This window comes from Hyaena hyaena, unplaced genomic scaffold (assembly GCF_003009895.1).
Source record: "Hyaena hyaena isolate Hyena2069 unplaced genomic scaffold, ASM300989v1 scaffold_767, whole genome shotgun sequence".
Taxonomy (NCBI): Eukaryota; Metazoa; Chordata; class Mammalia; order Carnivora; family Hyaenidae; genus Hyaena; species Hyaena hyaena.
The window spans coordinates 321,845-339,300 of NW_024081397.1; the positions used below are offsets into that span (position 1 = coordinate 321,845).

General features: G+C 41.7%; 1 protein-coding gene across 8 annotated transcripts in view; it reads left to right on the forward strand.

Moving 5' to 3' along the window:
- The window catches only part of NCK2 (NCK adaptor protein 2), a 150,061-nt gene that overhangs the window by 79,135 nt on the left and 53,470 nt on the right, over window positions 1-17,456 (forward strand). For 7 of the 8 annotated variants that reach the window (XM_039218459.1, XM_039218461.1, XM_039218455.1 and 4 more), the window contains exon 2: window positions 295-480. The gene's annotated coding sequence lies outside the window, so the exon portion shown is untranslated. Of the gene's footprint in view, window positions 1-294; window positions 481-15,932; window positions 16,087-17,456 lie in introns of all 8 variants that reach the window. The other variant, XM_039218460.1, reaches the window with a different exon arrangement.

Genomic DNA, 17,456 nt, shown 5'->3' on the forward strand with positions numbered 1-17,456 from the left:
AATACAGATAACAAACTGAGGATTGATGGAGGGGAGGAGAGGAGAAAATGGGTGACAGGCATTGAGGAGGGCACTTGTTGGGATGAGCTTTGGGTGTTGTGTGTAAGCTATGAATCATGGGAATCTACCCCTGAAACCAAGAGTACACTTTACACACTATATATTAAGCCAACTTGACAATAAGTTATATTTTAAAAATGTATATATATTGATTTCAGGCGAATAATCAGGCAGTTAACTTAAAATCAAATGAGCAAGCGGTCCCAATAAATGTTTTTTTCTGTTTCCTTTCAGAATTTATATGTTCCTACTATACAAGTGATTCCCCAGATCATAATCCTCTGCTGAGATTTGGGTTGGATTCGAGAATCTGGAGAATTCCTTCAACTTTGTAACTTTAGGAGGTGTGACCAGCTGAGAAATTCACGTTTTGAGGAGTTCTGCATTTTGCCAGTCATCTCTTATAACTGAGTGCCAAAGGTAAGCCTGCAATTTCCTGCTTAAAACAGGTGGGAGAAGTTGATGTTTTCGCCTCAAATGCTCGATTTGCATGGTAAAACGACAAGAAGTGTGGCCCTCATGTATTGAGCCCCACAAAGTGTTAAGTTTTCAAAGGACCTGGTTTAAAAATGAGATGGCAGTTCCTGCATCAGCACACGATGGCATTACTTGCATAACCAGCAAGCAAGTGGTTGTCCGTCCGCCAACCCCCCCCCCCCCCCACTTATAAAACGCCCTAGTGTGTCAGCTCAAGGTGCCCTTGAGTCTGTCAAAGTCAAGGCCTTCCTTGCGCTGCTCTGGGACTACGAGATAAATAAGAACTGCCTACAAGAGGCTTTAGTCTAGTAAAGGTTCATTCCAACTGTGATGCTGGGAAGAGTAGCCTACGTGTAAACGTGTAAACGGATAAGAGATTCAGGGCCAATTTTGCTTGTTTGTATGAGAAATCTGTTCATGTGAGTTAAAACGGTACCCATGACGCAGCACGTGGGCTCTGAGATCCAGGGATCCTGTAATAGCAGTTCTGGCGCAGAAGCATGTGTCTGTATAACAGAAATATTTCTCAGCCCTAACAAATTGTTTGAGACATTTGATTGAAAGGTAAGTGGTGTGTTTTGGTAGTGTGGTTAATCTGGTGTTCTGTCTCTGGCTGGGCAATAGGGAGGCCTTTCAAGAAGGTAGTCTCATCTCCAGGAGGTGAGAGCGCCCAATTCACTAGCTTTCCTTCAGACCCTTATTTTGCTTGTGTTATATTTACGAATTGTTTTAAACTGTTTTTGAATTATAACTTTGGACTGTAAAATCTCTTGGTATGATTTCTGTAAGTTTATTAATTTAATAATAGTTTAGAATTATCTTTCATTTGGTCTAAAACTGATACTAAAATTTTTGTTAAGTGGGTTTTTTTTCCCCTTGACAACTTTTTTTTTTTTGATGCTTCTTAATTTTACTTCTGTTCCTTTTTGATGTGTAGTAACCAGAACAGCACAGAAATAATAGGGAGTATTTTATAAGGGTAGGAGTAAGTGTCTGGGTATCTTCATCTTGTCCTTTATGATTTCATTTGGAGGAAATGACACGTCCCTGTTTATTGAGAATGTTGTTCATTGTGATTTCCAGGTCTAGGTCTTGGTTTGTAGTTGAGAGCTCAAAGGTCATATTGTGCAGCTTGATTCTATGCCCTCCTTCCTCTCTCCCCCTGTGCTCAAAGTTATCCTGACCCTGCGCTCCCTGGACCAGTCTCTACTACTTTTACATTGTCTCATGCCTTGATGGGGCACTCTCGGGTTCCTCCTGCAGACCTGATGTAAAATAAACACCACTGGGATTTTACATGTCCAACCCTAGGAGATTTCCATTACACAGAAAAGCTCTTAACCCTTCACGAATCAATTTTTTTAATAGTCATTGAAGCGGAACCTTTTAAGGCTTAGTCTTTTATAAATGCAGTCACGTATTTCATGGCAATAAGTGAGAAATTAGTGTAAGTCCTCAAATCTAATCGTCAGAATTCATCAGGAATTCATCAGTATCAGAATCTGACACTTAATGACATTAACATACTTTATGTTATCATTTCAGTTATTCTGAAAGTTTCTCATCTTGAGAGTGATAAGACAGAGGAAGTAACATACTCCTGGCAGTATATTCTGCACGAGTGCCCATCGGGTGTCTATTACTATTAGGCAATTGGTTGATCCCTGTGTACAGTTAGGTAGAGAACCATTCATAACCATAAAAAGATACAAAAATATCTATACCCATATTATTTTAATTAATTTTTATAAGCTCATGGCATCCATGACCAAAAAACCCTGATTGACTGATTAAAAGTTACATTTGTGGTTTAGATAAATGTCCAGTGGGAAAATCATTAGATGTATCCATTTGTATAATAAATATTTATTGTGAGCACCAGCTGGATTCTAGACCATTTTTCCTGCAGTGACTGTTTTAGCACTGTGCTTTAACAGCTACAAAAGTAGATAAAATAAGCTCTAGACAGTCTTTCTCATGCCCTTGTGGGATGAGGCTGGATCCTGACAGCTTGGGTTGAGGTTCTTACAGTGAGTCCCTGGTGCCCCAAACAGCCTGAACTGGCCCTCAGAGAGGAGTCTGGAAAAGCCAGAGGATGCTCTGGTTGGAGTAAGTTTTGAAGAATGAAGGCATGTGTGCACCGAGGCATACTGTGTCCCCTTGGCAAGGACAAGCTAGGTGAATTCGCTGGGTAATGGATCTTAGAGTCTTGAAATCACTTAAGCAATAATGGGTGGGGACCCAGCATGCTCTTTGGTCAGTGGTCTGTCTTTCTTTCTTTCTTTTTTTTTTTAATAGTTTATTGTCATGTTGGTTTCCATACAACTGGTCAGTAGTCTTTCAACTGCCAGCAGGAAGAGGGCACATTTTGGAAAGAAGTGACAGCCGTGCTAGCCTGGTAAGGTGGTTAGTAGGATGTCAGCCTCGAATGCATTGCCCAGTTATGGGGACTCAAAGTTTGCCCTGTCCTAGCTTAGATCTGCACCTTGGGCAAGGCTGAGGGTAGAATGAATGAATGAATGAATGAATGGATGGATGGATGGATGAATGAAGAGGGTGGAATTCCATGCTGCATCTCAGAGGGGCCTGACTGGGGTCCCAAGCCCCTGTTCCAAGTTGTACATTTCCCTGACACATATTCTTGTCTTCCCTAGAGCCTCCCCCACTTGAAGGTTGAACAGCAGGGTCTTGGGAACTGTGTTCCCCTAGCCTTGACCCTGCCTACTTTGTGGAATGGAGACCATGGGAGAAGCATGACGGCAGACCCTTTCCATTTAGACTGGAACTGATAGAGCATGTATAGCCTGTACTTAGTTCTTCTCCTGTATGATTGAGAATTGACTGTGGGTCACTGTCATTGGAGGCATGCTGGGGTTTACTGGGGATGGAAGATGTGAAGGGCATGGTACACTATGCTGAAAATCTCTCATCTTTTGAAAAACTATTCAGAGCCATTTTCAGGACAGAAGCCTAAGGGGTAGAAAAATAATGGTGTTACGGGGCAGGAAAGACCGTGGCTTAGGTAAGAAGACTCATGAGCAAAGGAAAGGAAAGGAGACATGTTTGCTGATAAGAGTATGAGAGAACAGATGTTAGCGGGGATCCTGTCCACATCGATTCCTTTATTCTTTTTTTCAGTTTTATGGAGGTTTGACTGGCAAAATTGTAAGGTACCGAAAGCATACTTTGTGATGATTTGATATACTATATATACTGTGAAAGAATCCCGACCATGTAGTTAATTAACACATCCATCACCTCACATATTTCTCTTTGCCTGTGTGTATGAGAACATTTAAGTTCCCTCTTAGCAAATTTCAATTAAATAATACAGTCTTATTAACTGTAGTCCCTATGTTATACATTAAATCCTTAGGCTTTATATAGCTGAAAGTATATACCTTTTATCAACCTCTGGCTGCTTCCTCTAACCTCAGCCCCTGGCAACCACTTTGCTACTCTATTTGTAGGAGTTTGACTTTTTTTGTGTGTGTCCCAGATTTCACATAAGTGATCCCTGCAGTATTTACAGTATTTGTCTTTCTCTACTGGCTTATTTCACTTAGCATAATGCCTCAGGGTCCATGCATGTTGTCAAGAATGGCAGGATTTCCTTTTTTCTTTTTTTTTTTCCACTGCTGAATGACATTCCTTTGTGTATAAATACCACAACTTAGTTCATTCATTGCTTGGTGGACACATAGGTTGTTTCCTTATCTTGGCTATTGTGAATAGCAATAGCAGTGAATATGGGGGTGCACATACTTCTTTGCTATCCCGTTTTCATTTCCTTTGGATAGATATCCAGAAGTGGGATTGTTGGATCATATGGTAGTTCTTTTTTTAATCTTTTGAGGAATCTCCATGGTGTTTTTCTATAGTGGCTGCACCAACTCACTTTCCCATCAACAGTGAAAAGGTGCTCCCTTTTCTCCACATACTTGTCAACACTTGTAATCTCTTGAATTTTTGCTAATAGTCATTCCAACAGGTATGATGAGGTGATATCTCATTGTGGTTTTTGATATGCATTTCCCCAGTAGTTAGTGATGTTGAGCGCCTTTTCATGTACCTGTTGGGCATTTAGATGTCTTCTTTGGAAAAATATCTCTTCAGATCCTCTATCTATTTTTTGTTTGTGTTTTTGCCGTTGGGTTGTATGAATTCTTTATATATTTTGGATATTAGTCCTTCATCAGATATATGATTTGTAAATATTTTCCCCTATTCCATAGATTACTTTTCACTCTGTTGATAGTTTCCTTAGGTGTACAGAAGCTTTTTAGACTAATGTAGTACCACTTATTATTATTATTTTTTTGCTTTTGTTGACTTTGCTTCTTTTTTTTTTTTAATGTGAATTTTTTTTTAATGTTTTATTTATTTCTGAGAGAGACAGACAGCGTGATCAGGGGAGGTTCAGAGAGAGAGGGAGATACAGAATCTGAAACAGGCTCCAGGCTCTGAGCTAGCTGTCAGCACAGAGCCCGACACGGGGCTCGAACCCACGAACTGTGAGATCATGACCTGAGCCAAAGTCAGACGCCTAACCAACTGAGCCACCTAGGCGCCCCTTGTTGACTTTGCTTCTATGTATCAAATCCAAAATCGCATTGCCAAGACCAATGTCTGGGAGCTTACTGCCTATGTTTTCTTCTGGGAGTTTTATGGTTTCAGATCTTATTTTCAAGCCTTTAATCTACTTTGAGTGAATTATGTCTATGGTGTAAGAGAGTGGTCCAGTTTCAGTCTTTTGCATGTGGCTGTCCAGTATTCCCAACACCATTTATTAAAGAGACTGTTCTTTCCCTGTTGTATATTCTTAGCTCCTTTTTTGGAAATTAATTGATCATGCATGTATATGTTTATTTTGGGGCTTTTTGTTCCATTGATCTATGTGTCTCTTTTCATGCCAACACCATACTGTTTCGATAACCACAGCTTTTGTAATACAGCTCGAAATCAGAAATTCAGTGCTTCCAGCTTTGTTTTTTTGTTTTTTTATTTTTTCCCCTCAAGATTGCTTTGGCTATTTAGGATCTTTTATGGTTTCATACAAATTTTACGATTGTTCTATTTCTGATAAAAATGCCATTGGAATTTTGATAGAGATTGAACTTAGTCTGAAAATGGCTTTAGGTTATTTGGACATTTTAACAATATTCTTATAATCCTTGAGCATGGATTATCTTTCTGTTTATTTGTGTTTTCTTCACTTTGTTTCATCGGTGTCTTACAGTTTTCAGTATATAGATATTTTACCTCCTCGGTTATATTATTGCTAGGTTTATATACTTCATGATGCAGTTGTAGGTGAGAATGTTTTCTTAATTTCTCTTGCTGATAGTTCATTGTTAATGTACAGGAACACAACTGATATTTGTACAGCATATTTATATTGTATATTGCAACTTCTTGAATTCATGTATTAGTTCTGACAGTTTTTTTGATGGAGTCTTTAAGGTTTCCTATATATAAAATCATGTCATCTGCAAATAGTGACAGTTTTTCTTCTTCCTTTCTGATTTGGGTGCTTCTTGTTTCTTTTTCCTGTCCAGTTGTTCTGGTTAGGATTTCTAGTCTTCCATTGAAAAGTGGCAAGAGTGGACATTCTTCTCTTCTTCCTAGATCTTTGAGGAAAAGCTATCAGTTTTTCACTATTAGGTATGTTATTAGCTATGGGCTTTATTATATTGAGTTACGTTGCTAAAAATATTGCAGTACTGATTTCTACCACAGGAGACCTGGTGGTGTAGTCAATGAGAACCTGCTTTAACCTACTGGACACTCACCTGGTAGGTGGCACAGGACTTGCCACCTCTAATATTGTCTCTAATCTGAAAGGCAGATCTTTTTTTTTTTTTTTTTTTTTTTTTTTTTACAAATAGTTTATTGCCAAGTTGGTTTCTATATAACACCCAGTGCTCATCCCCATGAAAGGCAGATCTTAACACCCCCGTTTCGTAAACAGAGACACTAACCCTCAGGAAAAGGTAAGAGGATTGCCTGTGTTCATCGAGTTGAACTTGCACAATAGCATTTTGACCAAGGTCATGGTTTACAAGTCAATGTTCTTTCTCTTCCCCATCCCTGGCAATGACAAAGTAATCACCTGTTGTCTGAGCACTTAACTTTGAACCAGGAACCACTTGACACTCAGAGAGATTCAACAGCTTGGCCAAAGCCCAGTGCTCCTAAGAGCAGAGCAGGCTGTACACCCACATTTTCCTGACTCAAAGACTTTCATTCTTACTAGACCATGATTTTTATGCATTTACTTATGTTTTTCCATAGAGAAGTCTCCAGTAGCTAAGAATGGTTTGGAAGCAAGTCTCTTTTGGAAACATAAGGAAGGGACCATGAGGAAAAGCTTTTGGAAAGGACCGGAGGGATGGGAGACAGGAACCTGAATCCCATGGAGAGCTTTGTACTTCCTGAAGTCCCTGGGTCAGCTTAGCAGCTCAGGATCAAGTTGAGGCCAGGACGCAGGCCTCAGACTTCCACTTTTGCTGTTCCCAGTTGGCGTTCAGAGTCACCTTGTACTAGCAACTCCTATCTTATGAACAGACTTTTGGAAGAGAAGTCATTTGTAGACTCAAGAGGACCTACTATACTTTCTGTGTGCTGGGTCATCCTGCGCCCCATTATATTTCCACAGCAGCTTTGTATACCAGAGTGAAGCTTCGTAAAATTGCAATTTAATTGTGTTTTTTTTTTAATGTAGTCAATGAATTCATCATTTTATAGTGGTCGAAGTGATGATCGAAGTTGAAACAAGCATTTTTCTTTTCTGTCTTACCTACCGTACCCTAACAGTGTGACTTCTTAGAATGCTGGAAAAACCAGCTAAACACAGAGAATAGGAAGTCTTTGCCCCCCCCACCCCTCCCATACACCCCCTTCTTTTCTCTCAGATTGTAGAGGCTGAATTTGTAGCATTCCTCTCCTTTCTCCACTGTTCTCTGAATTATACATTCCAGTTTACCAAGGAATTTTCCTATAAATTTTCATAAATTCTCTGTAAATTCAGGTGGTTTTCCCCCTCTCTCTGTCCACACCACCACCACCATTTTATAAAAGAAGGAAATGAGCCAAGAGGACATGGGTTATAATTACTTATCAAATATGGCCCCGTGTTGGATATTTTGCTGTTTTGCTGTTTTGCACAGTAACCTAGTAGCACTCTTTTTCTTCCTTTAAGAGTCTGTAGATGTGACAGAACAATACTAAGAGGCAGATCACACGGAGCTTTCAATGAAAGCATTGCTGCAGTCGTCATCCCCAAGTTAAAGTGTTTCTTCTTGACCTTCCTCCAGAAAAACAAAAAGTACATTCCTGCTATGTGTACATGTTTCAGGGTAGGGGGATGTAAGCTTTTAGCAAGTTACAGCTCATCCATGACTTATGATGGGGTTACATCCCTACAAGCTTGTCCTAAGTTGAAAACAGTATTAAGTCAAAAAGGCATTTGATCTGCCTGTGAACATCATAGTTTAGCCTAGTGCTTTGAACACTTACTTTAGCCCCCAACTGAGCAAAATCATCTAACACAAAGCCTTTTCTAATAAAAATGTTGAATATCCCATGTGGTATATTGAATATTGTACCAAAAGTGAAAAACAGAATGAAAAAAAACCCAAAACAAACCAGAATGGTTGTCAGTGTATCGGCTGTTGATCTTTGTGATCGCGAGGCTGCCTGGGGTCGTGGCTGCTGCCCCGCATCATGAGAGAAGATTATACCACATATCACTAGCCTGGGAAAAGATCCAAATTCAAAATTCAGAGTACAGCTTCTACTGAATGCACACCATCATCAAGCTGAAAAATCCTATGTGGAGCTATTGGAAGTTGGGGACCCTCTGTAGACCTCGAACAGGGAAATCTGTGGGAGATGGTGGATGTGTTTATTACCTTGTGGTGATGGTACCAAGGTGTATGCATATGTCCAAACTCATCCAAATATGTGTGACTTTTTTTATATTAAGTATAATATATATAATAAGTATAAATATGTGTGATTTTTTATATGAAGTATATCTGAGCTAAGTTGAAAAATAAATTGCTGTGTCAGTATAAGAACACCTTTGACCTCCCACCAGCGTGTGCCGATCTGAAGGGGTACGTGGGACACTGTGCTGTCTTCTGCAGGAAGCATGTCTGGTGCTCCTGGAATACTGTTGGGGGTGGGGCAGGGGGGCATTGATCCTAGGGACCTCTTGCTTTCACCTTCTCATGTTGCTGCTGTGGTTCAGTGTAGAGAGCAAAAATGCAGCCAGAGGTTTAGATTTCTGCCTGTTGACTTTTATTATAACACTGTAAAAGTTTTCTTTGGAAACAGTACTGGCTCCCGGAAGGTAAATATAAACTTCATTACTAAATCAGACCATTGAAGATCACAGTTTAAGGGGAACAATTTGTGGCTGTGTTAATGAAGCAAGATGGTAACAAAAGCAAGTTTTGAATGGAAACTAGGATGGCCCGGTGTTTACTGAGGGGGAGGTAGCTGTATCCATCTGCCAGGTCTGGGACTGTGGCAGCCCAACCCGCATCTCATTGTAAAAGGACATTTGTCTTATCTGTCTCTCAGAAAGTTGAACTTGACCAGCAGTAACACTGACAAGTTGATTGGTTGGATTTGAGCTTGACTGCTCTCTGGCAGTAAGGGAGATCCTAATTTTTGAATCCATTGTAGTGGTACCCTGCCCAGTGCCTTGACTCTCTGCCCTTGCTGTATGGAATTCCATGCAGGCCACAGCAGCAGTAGCAGCCCAGGACTATCCTGGACTCCAGACCAGACCCGAGCCCACTGGGGGACTCAGAATGTTCAGTGTACAGGTGGGGTGTTTCCATAGAAGGCTACATGCTGCTTGGGCCCCCAAGCCGCACTCATGGGAAAGGAGTGGGGAATACAGCAGCTCTGAGACCCTGCCTCTCCAGACTTGTTTAGAAGGTCTGGGGACTTAGAGCTTATGATCCTCCCCAGAGATTTTGTTGTAGATTTTGTAGTGCTTACAGAGACTACAAGAGACTTTCCGTGGCAAGAGCAGAAGAGCTGGATAGTCAGTTAAGTGTTAGACTCTTGATTTCAGCTCAGGTCATAATCTCATGGTTTATGAGATCAAGCCCTGCATAGGGTTCTGCACTGATAGAATGGTGCCTGCTTGGGATTCTCTCTCTCCCCTTTTCTCTCTGCCCCTCCTCTCTTGTGCACATGTGCTGTCTCTCTCTCTCTCTCTCAAAATAAGTAAACATTAAAAAAAAAAAAAAAAAGATGAGAAGAGCTGGGGAGAACCATTGATCCCAGGAGCCTGAGACAAGCAGGTCTTCCCTGTCCATAGCCTGGGTCTGGTGGTGGCCTCTTCCATGGGATAAGCTATGTACTGGCCATCTTCAAATGCCTATGTCTTATAATCCCCAAACTCCATATTGAACACAGTTTTGTAAAACATTGATAATATTTTCTTGGAGGTTCCAAGCCTCTATGATTTGTGCTTGGAACAGAGGACTCTGGAGAAAGTGTTTGGTGTGCAGGTGTGTGACAGAAGGACTGACATCTGTTCGGTGTTTTTCACTGCCATGTGTTAAGGTCTAAGCCTTGGTTTCTGGGATGGTGACATGGAGTGGCCAGAGGAGTGCCGGGTCTATGATTTTGGACAGTTTTGTACCATAATCCCGACCACCACACCGCACAGAATTCTGTGTGAAGAAGTATTCAAGGTGCGTGAGACACCACAGGTCCCCCTCCAGCCCCAACTGGCAATAAACAGAGGAGCTCATCTCCCATGTGCCCCTCACCTCCAGCAGATTCCCTCCCAGCTACAAGCTGCCCAGGCTGCTGGCTTTTGTTGGCTGGGTGGGCCAGGCATCAAGTGGGGGCTGGTAACTTGATAGGTGCTTGGGGACAAGTGGAGACAGGTGTGCCTTGACCACTGCCTCACCACTTTCCTTCCAGAAGCACTCGCGCCTCAGGGAACTCAAGTCAGTGCCTGCTGGGTGCACAAGGGAGCCACCAGCCTGGAGGGGTGGATGGAGATTCAGATATGCTGATGAAGGGGAGGGTCACTCGTGCAGATGCTGTCATCCCAAACCTGCTTCTCCTTCATGGAGGCACTTTGAAAATCACAGAGCCCAGGCCCAGGCCCTAGCTCCAGGGAGTAGATGTGGGGAAGCCTGGAGTTTTGTGCTTGATTTTAACGCTTCTCACGTCATTCCGATCAGCCAATTTGGAAACTGCTAACGTGAACCCTGGATTTTATTTTCGCACTGAGTAGATAAAGAACTAGTTTGGAATTAAGAGCATAGGTTAAAGGCAAGAAAAGAGAGGGATGGCAGGTATCAAAATGCAGTGTTCCTGTTTGCTTGAACACTGTATTTGTGCCAGGTTCATCTCCTCTGTGCTCTGGGCCACTTGGGACACTGCATTTTTCTTGAAATTCACTAGGATGCTCAGCCTTGACTCTAGAGTGACCTGGAGTGAGTTGAAGGGTCCTGGGCGTCTGGGTGTTTGCACTGATTTTCCTGCAAGGGACCTTCTACTTTGAAGTCCTCCATTTGAGAATTTTCATGTATTCACACTGCAGGGAATTCATGAAACTTAAAAAAAAAATCCATTCCATGACTGATTACCGTGTTTCTTGGCAATCCTAATTTTTGATCATTACAATGAGCTAAGCCTCAAGGGAGACTGGTCTTATACACAGAAATCTAACAAAATATAATGAAGAAACAGGAAGCCTCACAGGGTGCCTTGGTGCTTTAGAACATCCCAGAAATAGGAGTGCTGTCTCCATACCTTATGTTCTCTGTTTTGGAGATTTTAGCATGAGGGATGGTGCCTCTGGCAAAATGTGGCTCCGGGTCAGTGGTGAAATCACACAGCAGAGCCTTTATTATTTTGTATGAAAGGGAAATAATTTATTTTCTGTTAGGGACTTTTTACAGAGCTCTTTTGCCCAGGAAGGACAATATCTGGGTTACTCTGCAGAAGACAGGAGATGTGTGAAACAGTTACAACTTTATAAAGGTAATATACCCAAAGTCAGCTCTGTCAGTGATGTCATACTCTGAAGACCTTAGGATGCATTCGGTTCCAGACCCACTCTCTCTAGCCTCAGGATCAAAGTTCCTTAGGTCTTAGTGTCCTGGTGACCAGGATTGGAGCTCCCGTACCACAAGATCCCAATGGATTGTCTGAAGAACCAGATGACTGCCTTGGATCCTTTGTGATGCTAGAATTGGATATGAAGACATTGTATGTGCCTTGGAGGCTGACCACGTGAGGCCCAGTCCTGTCTCCTCAGATGTTTTGCTTGCAGTACGGATGATGTTTGTGGGGAAGCTTGCCATGTTGATGGACTCTGTAATGGAAAACTCAAAGAGCCTCCTGTCTAGAGTACCTGATCACTTGGCTTTTTTTCCTTGCAAAAATATAACTGAAAAAAGCAGACATTTCTTATTCTCAAATTATAGACCAATTTCAAATGGATTCCTTGGGTTAGGGTTCTGAACTCTTTGTATAGTTATAGGGCCCCTGGGTGTGGGCCATGCCTAGCTTACCTCTGTAGTACCCCTCCATTTTAGCACAAAAAAACGGCCGACTAAGTGTCCTGTCTTCTCAGGAGCCTCTATCTCTACCGTCATATCCTGGAATGCTTTAGAGACAGTTTATATGTATGTACATGTATACACGTATACATGTATTTGTATATGTTGACAATAAAAGGATGGAAAAATCTATACCATGCAGACATTAATCCTTATCAAACAAAAGGCAGGAATGGCTATATTAATATCAAAGTACACTTCAGAGTATGGGAGATTACCAGGTGCTCTCCCATCCAGGAGAGCACAATACGTTTAGTTGTCCTGTGTCCTAAGGCTGTGACTATCCCTCAGACTGTCCTGGTTTGGGTGACCTGGACAGTTTTGAGGAGGACTTGTCAGGTGTGCCTCAGTTGGCATTTAGCTGGCAATTATTCTCATTATTAGACTGGGGTTATGGGTTTTTTGGAGAACGACCATAGGGGTAAAGTACCATTTTTCATCACATAATACCCAGGGCACATGCTCTCCATCTGCCTTATCAACATGACCGGCTGAGGCTGCCTGTCAGGGTTCTCCGCTCCAGAGTTCCTCCTTGGAAGGTCTGAGTGCAACTCCCACGTAAGTGAGCAGCATCAAGCTCCCCATCCTTGAGAGGGAGGAGCTACATGATTTCTTTGGAATTCGTTTGGTGACATTTGTCTTTTCTCCCCCACTTATTTATTTACTCAACTTTCCATTCCCTTTTTTTTTTTTAAAGTAATTTCTATGCTGAATGTGGGGCTTGAACTCACAACTCCAAGATCAAGAGTTGCTCACTCTACTCACTGCACCAGCCAGGTGCCCTCATTCCCTTACTTCTGAAAACTCATTTCACTTCATACATAGGTGTGTTTCTCTGGCTGGTTTCAGGGCTTTCTGAAAATGGAAGCATGTAGGGCCCTTTACCTCTTTTCCCTACTCAACACGGTGTCTGGTAGTCATCAAAGTGATTTTGGGGAGGCCTGCTTCCATTTCACTGCTGTACGATACTGAGTTGTGTGACCATGCACACATTTATCCCTTCTCCCCTTGACTGTATTCTTTATTTCTTCTTTAACATCATAAGCAGTGCTGCTGTGAGCACCTCTAGGCAGATCCCTGGACACATATGTGACACTTTCCCTGCCACCCATGACTCGGAGTGGAATTGCTGCCTTGCACAGTATACCATGTTCAGCTTAAAGGAAAATTCCTGACTGTCTTCCAAAGTGGTTAGTCCATCTTAGCCTCTCCAGCAGAAGGTGGGGAGTCCTGTTGCTCCACAGCCTTCCTAACACCTGTGTCGTCAACCTTTTGTTGTCAACCTGTGTTGTCAACCTGTGTCTGTGCTGACAGCTCAGAGCCTGGAGCCTGCTTCAGATTCTTTGTCTCCCTCTCTCTGCCCCTCTCCTGCTCACACTCTATCTTTATCTCTCTCTCCAAAATAAATAAACATTTAAAAAAAATAATGAATCAATATTGGTTTATTAATTGTCCATAAGTATCATTCTCATGTAAGATGTTAATAGGGGAAACAAACTTTTAAAAATAGAAAATAAAAATAATTTTTTTATTTCAAAAAATCAGGCACAGATGATAGAAATTCTTATTTTCTCCTTCTTTGTTCTTGAATGACAGGAAAGACTTCCTTAAAAGAATGGTACATTTGGAATAAATCTTTACAAAAGCATTTGTAGGGGTATATGTGTAATGAGTAAATCCAGAGTACAGCTCCCTACTCATATCCTGGGTCCCTGACCTGAGCCAGGCTCTGCCCTGAGCATGATGGGTGAAGGTTCCCATCCCCAGGGCTAGGTACAAAGGGGCTTTCTGTAATTTCACCCCCATTAAATAGGAAAATTGAAAACATGGAATACTGAGGAATGCGGGTATAAACCATGTATATCTGAAGACCTAAAATGACTTGGGCAACTTAATTACGTTTGGACATTGTGAAACCTTGATAATGTGGAGTGCTTTTAAAATCACTGTGCTTCTTGTTTCACTCTTGTGTGGTTTTAGAAGTAGGCAGAGGATTGTGAATAATGTGGTAAGGAAGAAGGTCAGATATTGATTAGCATAGCTGAATTCATTAGTAAGAACTAAGGAAGCTCTTGGCATCTACGTTATGATATATTCATGAAATAGATATTTAAGTTATAAAAGTTACAATTACTTTTGTGGGGGGAAAAAAATAGCAAAGCCTAACAATGGTGACCGATGGCTATCTACTTTGGAAGCAGTGGGTGTGCATTGTCTGAAAACACTTCACATTCTTCGTGGCGTTGGGGGTCAGATTTCACCAAAGAGATCAGTGTCCTTTTTCATAGGTGCACATTTTCTTCTTTTTTAAATTTCAGCTTTATTGAGGTATAACTGACTAATAAAATGGGAGGACATTTAAAGTGTACATCACGGTGATTTCATTTACCATATATGTTGTGAAAGGATCCTCCCCACCTAGATGTTAATTAAAACATCGATCACCTCACATATTTAGTTCTTTTTTTGGTGAGAACGTTTAGGTTCTCTCTGAGCCAATTTCAGTTATGCAACACAGTGTTACCAACTGTAGTCACTGTGCTCTATGGGAGATGTCAGACCTCATTCATCTTACAGCCATAAAAGCTTATATCCTTTTCACCTAAACCTCTCCCATTTCTCCCACCTTCCCAGCTACTGGCAAACACTTTCTGGCTCTCCTTCAACAAGTTTACCTTTTGGGGATGGGGGTATTTTTCCATTGCTCTCCATTGTCTCATGACCCCGTTAGTGTGATGCCTTGCAGGTCCGTGTAAGGCTGTCAGTTCCAAGTCCATGTGCTTTACACTTAATGCTGTATCATGAAATTGGCTTGTTCCATTGACAGTCTACAAAATGATGGCACTCTGGCTAAATTAACGCTCGTAACCTTCTTCTCTGTGTGCTGAATGTCTAAGACACTCATGAAGGAACTGACAGAGGTTAGCAAAGGTTAGCAAAATGGATACTCTCAGGGCCTAAGTGGTAAATTATGTATAAAAAGAGTGTAAAAAATAGCATTTCCCAGATTCTGTGGAAGCAACAGAACTCCCAATTCTATATCTTTTTTTCAAGTTTTCTAGGTACTAATGAGTCGTATTGACTTAGTCTAGTCTTGGAATTCTGGTTGTGTTAGCATTTCTTGTAGTAAAATTAGTTGCTTGGTGCTGAACTGCTGCAAACTCGCATTTTAAGGTATTTTTTTTGTTACTATGGCTCAATTTGGGAGATTATCTGATTCTGGTAGTAAGGATAAATTGGCAGTATTCACTTAAAAAGAAAAAAAAGATGGGGATGGGGTATAGCAGAAAACCCAAGATTTATTATAAAGTATAAAAGTTTCTTTTTTTCGAGAACTGCCATCCACTAATAAGTCCTGTTCAGGATCCAGTAAAGAGAAAGTTTGCTTAAGAAATTATGTGTACCTCACACCCAGTTCGATGGCTGCTATCAAAAAAAAAAAAAAAACAAAAAAAACAAAATAACAAACATTGGTGAGGACATGGAGAAATTGGAACTCTTGCACACTGCTAGTGGGAATGTAAATGGTGCAGCCATTATGGAAAATAGTATGGAGGTTCCTCAGAAACTGAAAATAGGATTACTGCATGACCCCACCACTTTTGGGTATATACCCCAAAGAATTAAAAGCAGAGTCTCAAAGAAATAGTCTCACATTCACATTCACAACAGTGTTATTCATAATAATCCAGAGGTAGAAGTAACCTTACTCTGTCCATGGATGGATGGATGGATGGACGGACGGACGGACAAAATGTGATATAAAACATATGATGAAATATTTTTCAGGCTTAAAAAGAAAGGAGATTCTGACACCTGCTACAGTGTAGAGGAGCCTTGAGGACTTTGTACTGAGTGAAATAAGCCAGACACAAAAGGACAAACACAGCGTGACTCCACTTACGTGAGGTCCCTAGAGTCGTCACAGTGATAGAACGAGAAGGTAGAGCGCTGGTTCCCGGGGGTGAGGATGGGAAATTAGTGTGTAACGGACACCTGGTTGCATTTTGAGAAGATGTAAAAGTTCTGGAGATAGAGGCTGGACAACAACATAAACGTATTTAATGCCACTGACCTGTACACGTAAAATTAGTAAAAATGGTTAAATTTTGTTATGTGTGTTTTACCACAGTTTAGAAGAGAAATCATGTGGGATATTGTATGCTAGAGCTTCTACTAATACTGAAATCAGTCTTTAAAAAGGTGATAAATGCTGCTCTGGGTCATAAGCCTGGGTCCAGTGGGCAGGTGGGAATGCCGGTGTGCCGCAGAGCCGGCTGCCGAGCAGTAGAGACCAGGGAGCAAGAGCCTTGGAACCCGCAGTGGGAAGTGAGCTTGCTTGCATAGCTCCAAGGGTCAGAAGGGGGGCAGAAGCACCAGGAAGGAGCAGGCAGCAGGGGAGGAGCAGAAAAAGCCAGTGACCCTCCATCTTGGGTGTTGAGGTATCTCTTTTCACTGGTTCCCTATAATAAACATCAACAAACACTTTATGTTTTGGAAATAACTTGGCTACACTTACTTGTCTATAAAATGTAAGTACCATGGACAACGTGAACATTCTCTCTAGGCTGAATACAAGCAGATATCATTCAGATTAGCCCCAGCGGGAGCTGGAGTGCACCCGAGATCTGTTGGGACGTCCTTGTAAAACTTCCATAATAGGATTGATGGTGCCATGGCATCCCAATTTGATGCACTAACTTAGAGCATTGGTCTTATGGTTAGTTCAAATTCCCTCTTTTTCAATGGCGCTGTCATAATCTAGGGCACCATATTTTTGAATCCAGGTAAACAAGCTACATTCGAATCTATTGAGTCTTGTGATTTGGCATCATCTGATATTTGGGGAGCAAGAATGTCTAACGTTTATCCAGCATGGACCATGTAGTGGGTACTTCCTGTGGATTGTTTGATTTCAGCCTCACAAAAGCTCCAACCCCATCTACAAACACAGCAATGGAGGTCAGAGAAGTTCAGCAGCGTCTCCTGAGGTCACCTGCCTGGTTGGTGCTGAAACTGGATTTTAAACCCCGGCTTCCGCAGCTGGCGAGGAACGATCACATAGGAAACCTTCAGAATACAAAAATGTAGAGACTCGAGAGGCTTTAACTGTCATGCAATACAATTAGAAAACAAATCCTAAAAAAGACCCTCTCCAAAATAACCCACGGAGCAGAGGCCACCAGGCTCTTAGTGCCTCAGAAGCCTGTGCCCTGAGGAGGAGCAGCTGCAGGGAGGTGGCAGTCTGCTTGGGGTGACAACAGTATACACCTGTGGGCCTGCTCCTGCACCATGGGAGGAGCTGAACTCTTC